This window comes from Oncorhynchus nerka, unplaced genomic scaffold (genome assembly GCF_034236695.1).
Source record: "Oncorhynchus nerka isolate Pitt River unplaced genomic scaffold, Oner_Uvic_2.0 unplaced_scaffold_1171, whole genome shotgun sequence".
NCBI classification, from domain to species: domain Eukaryota; kingdom Metazoa; phylum Chordata; class Actinopteri; order Salmoniformes; family Salmonidae; genus Oncorhynchus; species Oncorhynchus nerka.
In genome coordinates, this window is record NW_027040171.1 from 72403 (window position 1) to 88822 (window position 16420).

At 52.0% G+C, this 16420-nt stretch overlaps 1 pseudogene; it reads right to left on the minus strand.

The window, feature by feature from the left end:
• Positions 1 to 1072: 1072 nt before the first annotated feature.
• The window catches only part of LOC115123346 (fumarate hydratase, mitochondrial-like), a 32429-nt pseudogene continuing 17081 nt past the window's right edge, over positions 1073 to 16420 (minus strand).

Sequence of the window (16420 nt, forward strand, 5' to 3'; positions counted from 1 at the left end):
CTGTTCCTGCACTGAGGAAGGGAACATCTCATTCATAGATCAGGCCTGTCTGTTCCTGCACTGAGGAATGGAACATCTAATTCATAGATCAGGCCTGTCTGTTCCTGCACTGAGGAATGGAACATCTCATTTATAGATCAGGCCTGTCTGTTCCTGCACTGAGGAATGGAACATCTCATTTATAGATCAGGCCTGTCTGTTCCTGCACTGAGGAATGGAACATCTCATTTATAGATCAGGCCTGTCTGTTCCTGCACTGAGGAATGGAACATCTCTTTCATAGATCAGGCCTGTCTGTTCCTGCACTGAGGAATGGAACATCTCATTCATAGATCAGGCCTGTCTGTTCCTGCACTGAGGAATGGAACATCTCATTTATAGATCAGGCCTGTCTGTTCCTGCACTGAGGAATGGAACATCTCATTTATAGATCAGGCCTGTCTGTTCCTGCACTGAGGAATGGAACATCTCATTCATAGATCAGGCCTGTCTGTTCCTGCACTGAGGAATGGAACATCTAATTAACTGAGGAATGGAACATCTAATTAATAGATCAGGCCTGTCTGTTCCTGCACTGAGGAAGGGAACATCTCATTCATAGATCAGGCCTGTCTGTTCCTGCACTGAGGAAGGGAACATCTAATTCATAGATCAGGCCTGTCTGTTCCTGCACTGAGGAATGGAACATCTCATTTATAGATCAGGCCTGTCTGTTCCTGCACTGAGGAAGGGAACATCTCATTTATAAATCAGGCCTGTCTGTTCCTGCACTGAGGAAGGGAACAGCTTTGGCTCATTCATTTCCCTCCTCTCCCCTGAAACTAGTCCCCAAGTCGTTGCTGTAAATGAGAATGTGTTCTCAGTCAACTGACCTGGTAAAATAAGGTTGAAATAAAATACAATGTGTTCTCAGTCAACTGACCTGGTAAAATAAGGTTTAAATAAAATACAATGTGTTCTCAGTCAACTGACCTGGTAAAATAAGGTTTAAATAAAATACAATGTGTTCTCAGTCAACTGACCTGGTAAAATAAGGTTGAAATAAAATACAACAATGTGTTCCACCCAAAAACATGTTTTAAATGTTTTATTTGTACAAAGACAAGACATTTATAACCATAGACATTCTGCAGCGTGTTGTGTTCTACTTGGGTCCCAGCATCTCGTGTGGCTTGACCCACGCGTCAAACTCTTCCGCTGTCAGGTATCCTAGCTTGATAGCAGTTTCCTTGAGATTTCCTCCCTCTTTGTGAGCCGTCTTGGCAATCTTAGCAGCTTTGTCATAACCTGTTGAGAAGATGGAGACGGGATGAATTCAGACGTGAAAATACTGAAGCATCGTTAAGACTGAGATTGATGACAAACCATTGACCTTCTACTTCCTCAACGTCTAAACACTGTGTTCTCTGAGGCTCAGGTCTTCAAATAAGGAACCAATAGCAGACAATATACAGTGGGGTAAAAAAGTATTTAGTCAGCCACTAATTGTGCAAGTTCTCCCACTTAAAGATGAGAGAGAGGCCTGTAATTTTCATCATAGGTACACTTCAACTATGACAGACAAAATGAAAAGAAAAAAAATCCATAAAATCACATTGTAGGATTTTTAATGAATTTATTTGGAAATTATGGTGGAAAATAAGTATTGTATGTGGTTGTGACAGTTGGCGGTCCCAACAGAGAACTCCTGGGTTCTGTAATGTCCCAACCGAGAACTCCTGGGTTCTGTAACGTCCCAACCGAGAACTCCTGGGTTCTGTAATGTCCCAACCGAGAATTCCTGGGTTCTGTAACGTCCCAACAGAGAACTCCTGGGTTCTGTAATGTCCCAACCAGAGAACTCCTGGGTTCTGTAATGTCCCAACCGAGAACTCCTGGGTTCTGTAACGTCCCAACAGAGAACTCCTGGGTTCTGTAATGTCCCAACCGAGAATTCCTGGGTTCTGTAACGTCCCAACAGAGAACTCCTGGGTTCTGTAATGTCCCAACCAGAGAACTCCTGGGTTCTGTAATGTCCCAACCGAGAACTCCTGGGTTCTGTAATGTCCCAACCGAGAACTCCTGGGTTCTGTAATGTCCCAACCAGAGAACTCCTGGGTTCTGTAATGTCCCAACCAGAGAACTCCTGGGTTCTGTAATGTCCCAACCAGAGAACTCCTGGGTTCTGTAATGTCCCAACAGAGAACTCCTGGGTTCTGTAATGTCCCAACCGAGAACTCCTGGGTTCTGTAATGTCCCAACAGAGAACTCCTGGGTTCTGTAATGTCCCAACCGAGAACTCCTGGGTTCTGTAATGTCCCTATTCAATACGTAGTGCAAAACACACTAAGCCACCAGACAGAGGGTGGACTCTCTACACACTAAGCCACCAGACAGAGGGTGGACTCCCTACACACTAAGCCACCAGACAGAGGGTGGTGGACTCCCTACACACTAAGCCACCAGACAGAGGGTGGTGGACTCCCTACACACTAAGCCACCAGACAGAGGGTGGTGGACTCCCTACACACTAGGCCACCAGACAGAGTGGACTCCCTACACAATAGGCCACCAGACAGAGGGTGGTGGACTCCCTACACACTAGGCCACCAGACAGAGGGTGGACTCCCTACACACTAAGCCACCAGACAGAGGGTGGACTCCCTACACACTAAGCCACCAGACAGAGGGTGGTGGACTCCCTACACACTAAGCCACCAGACAGAGGGTGGACTCCCTACACACTAAGCCACCAGACAGAGGGTGGACTCCCTACACACTAAGCCACCAGACAGAGGGTGGACTCCCTACACACTAAGCCACCAGACAGAGTGGACTCCCTACACACTAAGCCACCAGACAGAGTAGACTCCCTACACACTAAGCCACCAGACAGAGGGGACTCCCTACACACTAAGCCACCAGACAGAGAGTGGTGGACTCCCTACACACTAAGCCACCAGACAGAGGGCGGACTCCCTACACACTAAGCCACCAGACAGAGGGCGGACTCCCTACACACTAAGCCACCAGACAGAGGGTGGACTCCCTACACACTAAGCCACCAGACAGAGGGTGGACTCCCTACACACTAAGCCACCAGACAGAGGGTGGACTCCCTACACACTAAGCCACCAGACAGAGGGTGGACTCCCTACACACTAAGCCACCAGACAGAGGGACTCCCACCTAAGCCACCAGACAGAGTGGACTCCCTACACACTAAGCCACCAGACAGAGTGGACTCCCTACACACTAAGCCACCAGACAGAGTGGACTCCCTACACACTAAGCCACCAGACAGAGGGTGGACTCCCTACACACTAAGCCACCAGACAGAGGGTGGACTCCCTACACACTAAGCCACCAGACAGAGGGTGGACTCCCTACACACTAAGCCACCAGACAGAGAGTGGACTCCTACACACTAAGCCACCAGACAGAGGGTGGTGGACCAGACAGAGGTCACACTAAGCCACCAGACAGAGGGTGGACTCCCTACACACTAAGCCACCAGACAGAGGGTGGACTCCCTACACACTAAGCCACCAGACAGAGTGGACTCCCTACACACTAAGCCACCATACACACTAAGCCACCAGACAGAGAGTGGACTCCCTACACACTAAGCCACCAGACAGAGGGTGGACTCCCTACACACTAAGCCACCAGACAGAGGGTGGACTCCCTACACACTAAGCCACCAGACAGAGTGGACTCCCTACACACTAAGCCACCAGACAGAGGGTGGACTCCCTACACACTAAGCCACCAGACAGAGGGTGGACTCCTACACACTAAGCCACCAGACAGAGGGTGGTGGCCACTCCTCCTACACACTAAGCCACCAGACAGAGGGACTCCCTACACACTAAGCCACCAGACAGAGGGTGGACTCCCTACACACTAAGCCACCAGACAGAGGGTGGTGGACTCCCTACACACTAAGCCACCAGACAGAGGGTGGACTCCTACACACTAAGCCACCAGACAGAGGGTGGACTCCTACACACTAGACAGACAGAGCGTGGACTCCCTACACACTAAGCCACCAGACAGAGGGTGGACTCCCTACACACTAAGCCACCAGACAGAGGGTGGACTCCTACACACTAAGCCACCAGACAGAGGGTGGACTCCCTACACACTAAGCCACCAGACAGAGAGTGGTGGACTCCCTACACACTAAGCCACCAGACAGAGGGGTGGACTCCCTACACTAAGCCACCAGACAGAGGGCGGACTCCCTACACACTAAGCCACCAGACAGAGGGTGGACTCCCTACACACTAAGCCACCAGACAGAGGGCGGACTCCTACACACTAAGCCACCAGACAGAGGGTGGACTCCCTACACACTAAGCCACCAGACAGAGGGTGGACTCCCTACACACTAAGCCACCAGACAGAGGGCGGACTCCCTACACACTAAGCCACCAGACAGAGGGCGGACTCCCTACACACTAAGCCACCAGACAGAGGGTGGACTCCCTACACACTAAGCCACCAGACAGAGGGTGGACTCCCTACACACTAAGCCACCAGACAGAGGGTGGACTCCCTACACACTAAGCCACCAGACAGAGAGGACTCCCTACACACTAGGCCACCAGACAGAGGGTGGACTCCCTACACACTAAGCCACCAGACAGAGGGTGGACTCCCTACACACTAAGCCACCAGACAGAGGGTGGACTCCCTACACACTAAGCCACCAGACAGAGGGTGGACTCCCTACACACTAAGCCACCAGACAGAGTGGACTCCCTACACACTAAGCCACCAGACAGAGGGTGGACTCCCTACACACTAAGCCACCAGACAGAGGGTGGTGGACTCCCTACACACTAAGCCACCAGACAGAGTGGACTCCCTACACACTAAGCCACCAGACAGAGTGGACTCCCTACACACTAAGCCACCAGACAGAGGGTGGACTCCCTACACACTAAGCCACCAGACAGAGGGCGGACTCCCTACACACTAAGCCACCAGACAGAGGGCGGACTCCCTACACACTAAGCCACCAGACAGAGGGCGGACTCCCTACACACTAAGCCACCAGACAGAGGGTGGACTCCCTACACACTAAGCCACCAGACAGAGAGGACTCCCTACACACTAAGCCACCAGACAGAGGGTGGACTCCCTACACACTAAGCCACCAGACAGAGGGTGGACTCCCTACACACTAAGCCACCAGACAGAGGGTGGACTCCCTACACACTAAGCCACCAGACAGAGGGTGGACTCCCTACACACTAAGCCACCAGACAGAGGGTGGACTCCCTACACACTAAGCCACCAGACAGAGGGTGGACTCCCTACACACTAAGCCACCAGACAGAGGGTGGACTCCCTACACACTAAGCCACCAGACAGAGTGGACTCCCTACACACTAAGCCACCAGACAGAGGGTGGTGGACTCCCTACACACTAAGCCACCAGACAGAGGGTGGACTCCCTACACACTAAGCCACCAGACAGAGTGGACTCCCTACACACTAAGCCACCAGACAGAGGGTGGTGGACTCCCTACACACTAAGCCACCAGACAGAGGGTGGACTCCCTACACACTAAGCCACCAGACAGAGGGTGGACTCCCTACACACTAAGCCACCAGACAGAGTGGACTCCCTACACACTAAGCCACCAGACAGAGGGTGGACTCCCTACACACTAAGCCACCAGACAGAGAGTGGACTCCCTACACACTAAGCCACCAGACAGAGGGTGGACTCCCTACACACTAAGCCACCAGACAGAGGGTGGACTCCCTACACACTAAGCCACCAGACAGAGGGTGGACTCCTACACACTAAGCCACCAGACAGAGGGTGGACTCCCTACACACTAAGCCACCAGACAGAGGGTGGACTCCCTACACACTAAGCCACCAGACAGAGGGTGGACTCCCTACACACTAAGCCACCAGACAGAGGGTGGACTCCCTACACACTAAGCCACCAGACAGAGGGCGGACTCCCTACACACTAAGCCACCAGACAGAGGGCGGACTCCCTACACACTAAGCCACCAGACAGAGGGTGGACTCCTACACACTAAGCCACCAGACAGAGGGTGGACTCCCTACACACTAAGCCACCAGACAGAGGGTGGACTCCCTACACACTAAGCCACCAGACAGAGGGTGGACTCCCTACACACTAAGCCACCAGACAGAGGGTGGACTCCCTACACACTAAGCCACCAGACAGAGGGTGGACTCCCTACACACTAAGCCACCAGACAGAGGGTGGACTCCCTACACACTAAGCCACCAGACAGAGGGTGGACTCCTACACACTAAGCCACCAGACAGAGGGTGGACTCCCTACACACTAAGCCACCAGACAGAGGGTGGACTCCCTACACACTAAGCCACCAGACAGAGGGTGGACTCCCTACACACTAAGCCACCAGACAGAGACAGAGTGGACTCCCTACACACTAAGCCACCAGACAGAGGGTGGACTCCCTACACACTAAGCCACCAGACAGAGGGTGGACTCCCTACACACTAAGCCACCAGACAGAGGGTGGTGGACTCCCTACACACTAAGCCACCAGACAGAGGGTGGACTCCCTACACACTAAGCCACCAGACAGAGTGGACTCCCTACACACTAAGCCACCAGACAGAGGGTGGACTCCCTACACACTAAGCCACCAGACAGAGGGTGGACTCCCTACACACTAAGCCACCAGACAGAGGGTGGACTCCCTACACACTAAGCCACCAGACAGAGGGTGGACTCCCTACACACTAAGCCACCAGACAGAGGGTGGACTCCTACACACTAAGCCACCAGACAGAGGGTGGACTCCCTACACACTAAGCCACCAGACAGAGGGTGGACTCCCTACACACTAAGCCACCAGACAGAGGGTGGACTCCCTACACACTAAGCCACCAGACAGAGGGTGGACTCCCTACACACTAAGCCACCAGACAGAGTGGACTCCCTACACACTAAGCCACCAGACAGAGGGTGGACTCCCTACACACTAAGCCACCAGACAGAGGGTGGACTCCCTACACACTAAGCCACCAGACAGAGGGTGGACTCCCTACACACTAAGCCACCAGACAGAGTGGACTCCCTACACACTAAGCCACCAGACAGAGTGGACTCCCTACACACTAAGCCACCAGACAGAGGGTGGACTCCCTACACACTAAGCCACCAGACAGAGTGGACTCCCTACACACTAAGCCACCAGACAGAGGGTGGACTCCCTACACACTAAGCCACCAGACAGAGTGGACTCCCTACACACTAAGCCACCAGACAGAGGGTGGACTCCCTACACACTAAGCCACCAGACAGAGGGTGGACTCCTACACACTAAGCCACCAGACAGAGGGTGGACTCCCTACACACTAAGCCACCAGACAGAGGGTGGACTCCCTACACACTAAGCCACCAGACAGAGGGTGGACTCCCTACACACTAAGCCACCAGACAGAGGTGGACTCCCTACACACTAAGCCACCAGACAGAGGGTGGACTCCCTACACACTAAGCCACCAGACAGAGGGTGGACTCCCTACACACTAAGCCACCAGACAGAGGGTGGACTCCTACACACTAAGCCACCAGACAGAGGGTGGACTCCCTACACACTAAGCCACCAGACAGAGGGTGTGGACTCCCTACACACTAAGCCACCAGACAGAGGGTGGACTCCTACACACTAAGCCACCAGACAGAGGGTGGACTCCCTACACACTAAGCCACCAGACAGAGGGTGGACTCCCTACACACTAAGCCACCAGACAGAGGGTGGACTCCCTACACACTAAGCCACCAGACAGAGGGTGGACTCCCTACACACTAAGCCACCAGACAGAGGGTGGACTCCCTACACACTAAGCCACCAGACAGAGGGTGGACTCCCTACACACTAAGCCACCAGACAGAGGGTGGACTCCCTACACACTAAGCCACCAGACAGAGGGTGGACTCCCTACACACTAAGCCACCAGACAGAGAGTGGACTCCCTACACACTAAGCCACCAGACAGAGGGTGGACTCCCTACACACTAAGCCACCAGACAGAGGGTGGACTCCTACACACTAAGCCACCAGACAGAGGAGTGGACTCCCTACACACTAAGCCACCAGACAGAGGGTGGACTCCTACACACTAAGCCACCAGACAGAGGGTGGACTCCCTACACACTAAGCCACCAGACAGAGGGTGGACTCCCTACACACTAAGCCACCAGACAGAGGGTGGACTCCCTACACACTAAGCCACCAGACAGAGGGTGGACTCCCTACACACTAAGCCACCAGACAGAGGGTGGACTCCCTACACACTAAGCCACCAGACAGAGGGTGGACTCCCTACACACTAAGCCACCAGACAGAGGGTGGACTCCCTACACACTAAGCCACCAGACAGAGGGTGGACTCCCTACACACTAAGCCACCAGACAGAGGGTGGACTCCCTACACACTAAGCCACCAGACAGAGGGTGGACTCCCTACACACTAAGCCACCAGACAGAGGGTGGACTCCCTACACACTAAGCCACCAGACAGAGGGTGGACTCCCTACACACTAAGCCACCAGACAGAGGGTGGACTCTCCTACACACTAAGCCACCAGACAGAGGGTGGACTCCCTACACACTAAGCCACCAGACAGAGGGTGGACTCCCTACACACTAAGCCACCAGACAGAGGGTGGACTCCTACACACTAAGCCACCAGACAGAGGGTGGACTCCCTACACACTAAGCCACCAGACAGAGGGTGGACTCCTACACACTAAGCCACCAGACAGAGGGTGGACTCCCTACACACTAAGCCACCAGACAGAGGGTGGACTCCCTACACACTAAGCCACCAGACAGAGGGTGGACTCCCTACACACTAAGCCACCAGACAGAGGGTGGACTCCCTACACACTAAGCCACCAGACAGAGTGGACTCCCTACACACTAAGCCACCAGACAGAGGGGTGGACTCCCTACACACTAAGCCACCAGACAGAGGGTGGACTCCCTACACACTAAGCCACCAGACAGAGTGGACTCCCTACACACTAAGCCACCAGACAGAGGGTGGACTCCCTACACACTAAGCCACCAGACAGAGTGGACTCCCTACACACTAAGCCACCAGACAGAGTGGACTCCCTACACACTAAGCCACCAGACAGAGGGTGGACTCCCTACACACTAAGCCACCAGACAGAGGGTGGACTCCCTACACACTAAGCCACCAGACAGAGGGTGGACTCCCTACACACTAAGCCACCAGACAGAGTGGACTCCCTACACACTAAGCCACCAGACAGAGGGTGGACTCCCCAGACAGAGTGGACACTAAGCCACCAGACAGAGGGTGGACTCCTACACACTAAGCCACCAGACAGAGTGGACTCCTACACACTAAGCCACCAGACAGAGGGTGGACTCCCTACACACTAAGCCACCAGACAGAGTGGACTCCCTACACACTAAGCCACCAGACAGAGGGTGGACTCCCTACACACTAAGCCACCAGACAGAGGGTGGACTCCCTACACACTAAGCCACCAGACAGAGGGTGGACTCCCTACACACTAAGCCACCAGACAGAGGGTGGACTCCCTACACACTAAGCCACCAGACAGAGAGTGGAATCCCTACACACTAAGCCACCAGACAGAGAGTGGACTCCCTACACACTAAGCCACCAGACAGAGGGTGGACTCCCTACACACTAAGCCACCAGACAGAGGGTGGACTCCCTACACACTAAGCCACCAGACAGAGGGTGGTGGACTCCCTACACACTAAGCCACCAGACAGAGGGTGGTGGACTCCCTACACACTAAGCCACCAGACAGAGGGTGGTGGACTCCCTACACACTAAGCCACCAGACAGAGGGTGGACTCCCTACACACTAAGCCACCAGACAGAGGGTGGACTCCCTACACACTAAGCCACCAGACAGAGGGTGGACTCCCTACACACTAAGCCACCAGACAGAGGGTGGACTCCCTACACACTAAGCCACCAGACAGAGGGTGGACTCCCTACACACTAAGCCACCAGACAGAGGGTGGACTCCCTACACACTAAGCCACCAGACAGAGGGTGGACTCCTACACACTAAGCCACCAGACAGAGGGTGGACTCCCTACACACTAAGCCACCAGACAGAGGGTGGACTCCCTACACACTAAGCCACCAGACAGAGGGTGGACTCCTACACACTAAGCCACCAGACAGAGGGTGGACTCCCTACACACTAAGCCACCAGACAGAGGGTGGACTCCTACACACTAAGCCACCAGACAGAGGGTGGACTCCCTACACACTAAGCCACCAGACAGAGGGTGGACTCCCTACACACTAAGCCACCAGACAGAGGTGGACTCCTACACACTAAGCCACCAGACAGAGTGGACTCCCTACACACTAAGCCACCAGACAGAGGGTGGACTCCCTACACACTAAGCCACCAGACAGAGGGTGGACTCCCTACACACTAAGCCACCAGACAGAGGGTGGACTCCCTACACACTAAGCCACCAGACAGAGGAGTGGACTCCCTACACACTAAGCCACCAGACAGAGTGGACTCCCTACACACTAAGCCACCAGACAGAGTGGACTCCCTACACACTAAGCCACCAGACAGAGGGTGGACTCCCTACACACTAAGCCACCAGACAGAGGGTGGACTCCCTACACACTAAGCCACCAGACAGAGGGTGGACTCCCTACACACTAAGCCACCAGACAGAGGGTGGACTCCCTACACACTAAGCCACCAGACAGAGTGGACTCCCTACACACTAAGCCATCAGACAGAGTGGACTCCCTACACACTAAGCCACCAGACAGAGTGGACTCCCTACACACTAAGCCACCAGACAGAGGGTGGACTCCCTACACACTAAGCCACCAGACAGAGTGGACTCCCTACACACTAAGCCACCAGACAGAGTGGACTGTCTCAGTAGGACTCCATCTACTGCAGTAGACAGACTCACTGTGCTGTAGAGCAAAACATCTCATTGACAATACTCACATTACAGTCTGGTGAATCTCAGCACTGTTGAAACGTGGGACTGTGAGTTACTGCCCTCTAGTGGTTACAAGCGAAAGACTGATGGATAACCTGTTGATTTCTCCTGCAGTTGTATTCTGAACAGTAAATCAAATCAAATGTATTTATAAAGCCCCTTTTACATCAGCTGATATCTCAAAGTGCTGAACAAAAACCCCAAACAGCAAGCAATGCAGGTGTAGAAGCACAGTGGCTAGGAAAAACTCCCTAGAAAGGCCAAAACCTAGGAAGAAACCTAGAGAGGAACCAGGCTATGAGGGGTGGTCAGTCCTCTTCTGGCTGTACCGGGTGGAGATTATAAACCTAGAGAGGAACCGGGCTATGTGGGGTGGCCAGTCCTCTTCTGGCTGTGCCGAGTGGAGATTAGAAACCTAGAGAGGAACCGGGCTATGTGGGGTGGCCAGTCCTCTACTGACTGTGCCGGGTGGAGATTAGAAACCTAGAGAGGAACCGGGCTATGTGGGGTGGCCAGTCCTCTACTGACTGTGCCGGGTGGAGATTAGAAACCTAGAGAGGAACCAGGCTATGAGGGGTGGCCAGTCCTCTTCTGGCTGTGCCGGGTGGAGATTAGAAACCTAGAGAGGAACCAGGCTATGAGGGGTGGCCAGTCCTCTTGTGGCTGTGCCAGGTGGAGATTATAACAGAACATGGGGCCAAGATGTTCAAATGTTCATAAATGACCAGCAGGGTCCAATAATAATAATCACAGTGGTTGTAGAGGGTGCAACAGGTCAGCACCTCAGGAGTAAATGTCAGTGGTTGTAGAGGGAGCAACAGGTCAGCACCTCAGGAGTAAATGTCAGTGGTTGAGAGTGCAACAGGTCACCCTCAGGAGTAAATGTCAGTGGTTGTAGAGGGTGCAACAGGTCAGCACCTCAGGAGTAAATGTCAGTGGTTGTAGAGGGTGCAACAGGTCAGCACCTCAGGAGTAAATGTCAGTGGTTGTAGAGGGTGCAACAGGTCAGCACCTCAGGAGTAAATGTCAGTGGTTGTAGAGGTGCAACAGGTCAGCACCTCAGGAGTAAATGTCAGTGGTTGTAGAAACAGGTCAGCACCTCAGGAGTAAATGTCAGCTTTTCAGAGCATTCAGGTGTAGTTCAACACAGCTCCTGCTGTCTGGGAGAGAGCAGGTATCTAGATCTCTCGTTCATGACTTTCGGTCCCCTGCTGCACGTACGGGACTACGACACGTACCTATGTGTGGGTTGAGGGCGGTGACCAGCATCAAGGACTCGTTCATGAGTTTGTTGATCCTGTCGATGTTCGCTTCAATGCCCACCACACAGTTATCAGTGAAGGAGACCGAGGCATCGCCCAGCAGCCTGGCTGAGTTCAACACGTTCTTAATCTGGGAGGAGGAAGAGAGGAGGAGGAGGAGGAGGAGTTACATTATGACCGAGGCATCGCCCAGCAGCCTGGCTGAGTTCAACACGTTCTTAATCTGGGAGGAGGAAGAGAGGAGGAGGAGGAGTTACATTATGACCGAGGCATCGCCCAGCAGCCTGGCTGAGTTCAACACTTAATCTGGGAGGAGGAGAGAGAGGAGGAGGAGGAGGAGGAGTTACATTATGACCGAGGCATCGCCCAGCAGCCTGGCTGAGTTCAACACGTTCTTAATCTGGGAGGAGGAAGAGAGGAGGAGGAGGAGGAGTTACATTATGACCGAGGCATCGCCCAGCAGCCTGGCTGAGTTCAACACGTTCTTAATCTGGGAGAAGGAAGAGAGGAGGAGGAGGAGGAGGAGTTACATTATGACCGAGGCATCGCCCAGCAGCCTGGCTGAGTTCAACACGTTCTTAATCTGGGAGGAGGAATAGAGGAGGAGGAGGAGGAGGAGGAGGAGTTACATTATGACGAGGCATCGCCCAGCAGCCTGGCTGAGTTCAACACGTTCTTAATCTGGGAGAAGGAAGAGAGGAGGAGGAGGAGGAGGAGTTACATTATGACCGAGGCACCCCAGCAGCCTGGCTGAGTTCAACACGTTCTTAATCTGGGAGGAGGAGGAGTTACATTATGACTGAGGCATCCCCCCAGCAGCCTGGCTGAGTTCAACACGTTCTTAATCTGGGAGGAGGAGGAGGAGGAGGAGGAGTTACATTATGACTGAGGCACCGCCCAGCAGCCTGGAGGAGGAGGAGGAGGAGTTACATTATGACTGAGGCACCCCCAGCAGCCTGGAGGAGGAGGAGGAGGAGGAGGAGGAGGAGAGAGGAGTTACATTATGACTGAGGCAACACTTAAGCCTGGAGGAGGAGGAGGAGGAGTTACATTATGACTGAGGTCAACACCCAGCAGCCTGGGAGGAGGAGAGAGGAGGAGGAGTTACATTATGACTGAGGCATCCCCAGCAGCCTGGAGGAGGAGGAGGAGGAGGAGGAGTTACATTATGACTGAGGCACCCCCAGCCTGGAGCCTGGAGGAGCAGCCTGGAGGAGGAGGAGGAGGAGGAGGAGTTACATTATGACTGAGGCACCCCCCAGCAGCCTGGAGGAGGAGGAGGAGGAGGAGTTACATTATGACTGAGGCACCCCAGCAGCCTGGAGGAGGAGGAGGAGGAGGAGGAGGAGTTACATTATGACTGAGGCACCCCCAGCAGCCTGGCTGAGGTCAGGACTGAGGTGTTACATTATGACTGAGGCACCCCCAGCAGCCTGGAGGAGGAGGAGGGAGGAGGAGGAGTTACATTAAGGCATCTGCATGATTCCCATCACAGCCTGTTGGGAACAGTTTGGAGGACAGTACCAGTACCAGAATGATGAAGGCTACTTATACACAGCAGCCTACCAGTAGGAGAATGAGAAGGCTATTATACACAGTACCAGTACCAGAATGATGAAGGCTACTTATACACAGTACCAGTACCAGAATGATGAGGCTACTTATACACAGTACCAGTACCAGAATGATGAAGGCTACTTATACACAGTACCAGTACCAGAATGATGAAGGCTACTTATACACAGTACCAGTACCAGAATGATGAAGGCTACTTATACACAGTACCAGTACCAGAATGATGAGGAGGAGGACCAGTACCAGAATGAGGAGGCTACTTATACACAGTACCAGTACCAGAATGATGAAGGCTACTTATACACAGTACCAGTACCAGAATGATGAAGGCTAGGATACACAGTACCAGTACCAGAATGATGAAGGCTACTTATACACAGTACCAGTACCAGAATGGAGGAGGAGCTACTTATACACAGGCACCAGTACCAGCCATGAATGATGAGGCTACTTATACACAGGTGTACCAGAATGATGAAGGCTACTTATACACAGTACCAGTACCAGAATGATGAAGGCTACTTATACACAGTACCAGTACCAGAATGATGAAGGCTATTATACACAGTACCAGAATGATGAAGGCTACTTATACACAGTACCAGTACCAGAATGATGAAGGCTACTTATACACAGTACCAGTACCAGAATGATGAAGGCTACTTATACACAGTACCAGTACCAGAATGATGAAGGCTACTTATACACAGTACCAGTACAGAATGATGAAGGCTAATGATGAAGGCTTATACACAGTACCAGTACCAGAATGACACATACACAGTACCAGTACCAGAATGATGAAGGCTACTTATACACAGTACCAGTACCAGAATGATGAAGGCTACTTATACACAGTACCAGTACCAGAATGATGAAGGCTACTTATACACAGTACCAGTACCAGAATGATGAAGGCTACTTATACACAGTACCAGTACCAGAATGATGAAGGCTACTTATACACAGTACCAGTACCAGAATGATGAAGGCTACTTATACACAGTACCAGTACCAGAATGATGAAGGCTACTTATACACAGTACCAGTACCAGAATGATGAAGGCTACTTATACACAGTACCAGTACCAGAATGATGAAGGCTACTTATACACAGTACCAGTACCAGAATGATGAAGGCTACTTATACACAGTACCAGTATGACACAGTACCAGTACCAGAATGATGAAGGCTACTTATACACCAGTACCAGAATGATGAAGGCTACTTATACACAGTACCAGTACCAGAATGATGAAGGCTACTTATACACAGTACCAGTACCAGAATGATGAAGGCTACTTATACACAGTACCAGTACCAGAATGATGAAGGCTACTTATACACAGTACCAGTACCAGAATGATGAAGGCTACTTATACACAGTACCAGTACCAGAATGATGAAGGCTACTTATACACAGTACCAGTACCAGAATGAATGAAGGCTACTTATACACAGTACCAGTACCAGAATGATGAAGGCTACTTATACACAGTACCAGTACCAGAATGATGAAGGCTACTTATACACAGTACCAGTACCAGAATGATGAAGGCTACTTATACACAGTACCAGTACCAGAATGATGAAGGCTACTTATACACAGTACCAGTACCAGAATGATGAAGGCTACTTATACACAGTACCAGTCAAATGTTTGACACACCGACTCATTCCAGGATTTTCTTTCTTTATATTTACTATTTTCTACATTGTAGAATAATAGTGAAGACATCAAAACTATGAAATAACACATATGAAATCATGTAGTAAACCAAACGAAGTAGCCACCCTTTAGGCAAAGCTGACAGCTTAGCAAAGCGTCGATGGCCAGTGGTCACGCTGGAGAAGAAGTGTTCTCTTCACGGATGAATCTCCGTTTCAACTGTACCGGGCAGATGGCCCTGTCGATGAGAATGGGGACGTGCTCGGTGCTCCTTTTCCTGTAGTCCACAATCATCTCTTTAGTCGTGGTTATGTTGAGGGATAGGTTGTTACGGTGAAACTGGCCTATTAGCATTGTTTCAGTCCACGGTGAAACTGGCCTATTAGCACGGTCTTAGTCCACGGTGAAACTGGCCTATTAGCATTGTTTCAGTCCACGGTGAAACTGGCCTATTAGCACGGTCTTAGTCCACGGTGAAACTGGCCTATTAGCATTGTCTTCAGTCCACGGTGAAACTGGCCTATTAGCATTGTCTTAGTCCACGGTGAAACTGGCCTATTAGCATTGTCTTAGTCCACGGTGAAACTGGCCTATTAGCATTGTCTCAGTCCACGGTGAAACTGGCCTATTAGCATTGTCTTAGTCCACGGTGAAACTGGCCTATTAGCATTATCTTAGTCCACGGTGAAACTGGCCTATTAGCATCGTCTCAGTCCACGGTGAAACTGGCCTATTAGCATCGTCTCAGTCCACGGTGAAACTGGCCTATTAGCATAGTCTCAGTCCATGGTGAAACTGGCCTATTAGCATTGTCTCAGTCCACGGTGAAACTGGCCTATTAGCATTGAAACTGGCCTATTACCAGTGTCTTAGTCCACGGTGAAACTGGCCCATTAGCA